The sequence below is a fragment of the Chrysochloris asiatica genome, unplaced genomic scaffold, assembly GCF_000296735.1.
Source record: "Chrysochloris asiatica unplaced genomic scaffold, ChrAsi1.0 scaffold00727, whole genome shotgun sequence".
Lineage (NCBI taxonomy): Eukaryota > Metazoa > Chordata > Mammalia > Afrosoricida > Chrysochloridae > Chrysochloris > Chrysochloris asiatica.
The window spans coordinates 34970-35999 of NW_006409245.1; positions in this window are offsets into that span (position 1 = coordinate 34970).

Below are 1030 nucleotides of genomic sequence, written 5' to 3' on the forward strand. Positions count from 1 at the left end.
GGGGACAATATACAAGTAAGGAGAGGGGAATGGAAGAACAAAGCAGATGGGAGAACAATTAGACAGGTCTCAATGGGCTAAGTGGGACAGAGGTAAATAATGATATATGCACAACCTGGGAACAACAGGGTTCTGGGATACAGAGAGTGAGTCATGGTTGGAATGTGGGGAATAATGTTAAGATACTTGGCTGTCTTTTGAATCTTGGTTTTTCCTTGCATCATATTATAATATAGACACTGGAAGGGGAGAGAAAGGAATAGCCAAAAGCATCACCATAGAAATCCTGTAAGTCGGTCTTCTAGCTATAAATGATTGGAATACCAAAACGGGGCTACAAAGTGCCCAGTGAAGGAGGCTTCCTGTGGAGCCTCTGCAATACACAAGATTATAGGTGGGAGAGAAAAGAGTGGCGGTGCTTCCCTGACCCATCAGCACAGGTGCAGGGGCTCCGGAAGTGGGTGGACAGTGTCGCTAATGGGGGGGGCACGCCTGGTAGACAGATGGCCCTTGGGCAAACATAAGACTTTAGCCCCCAACATTGTGGTCTTGCTTTTTTAAAGGGTCAAGCTGCTGGGGAGTTTTGCGCGTTTTGGACCTGTGCTTAGCTCCCTCTCTGGGACCACGCCCTGCAGCACTGTGGAGCTTAGAACAAAAGGCCTGAGGAGAAGGGTTCGGAGGGCAGGCACGCCCGGAGAGCCAGCGGAGCCACAGGGATTGGCACAGTCCTTCGTGAGGGGTGGGGGACCTCATTGCCACAGGAGGCATTGCCTACTTGGATGTAGGGCGGCCCAGGTGCCCAAGGCACAGGGAGACAGAGAGAGGCATTTTTTGATGACCTCAGACAGGGAGGCCATCAGCCACCATCTACTAATCCTGCCCTCCACTCCCTCTGCCTAAGCTAGCCCTTGGCCATCAAGGCAGGAGCAGAGAAGCTTTGAGGTGGTTTTTACCACCAGTGACAAGGCAATCCTGCTGTGGCTCTGCGGGTTAAGTGACCAAATTGCAGAGCCTTTTGAGCTGCAAGGTC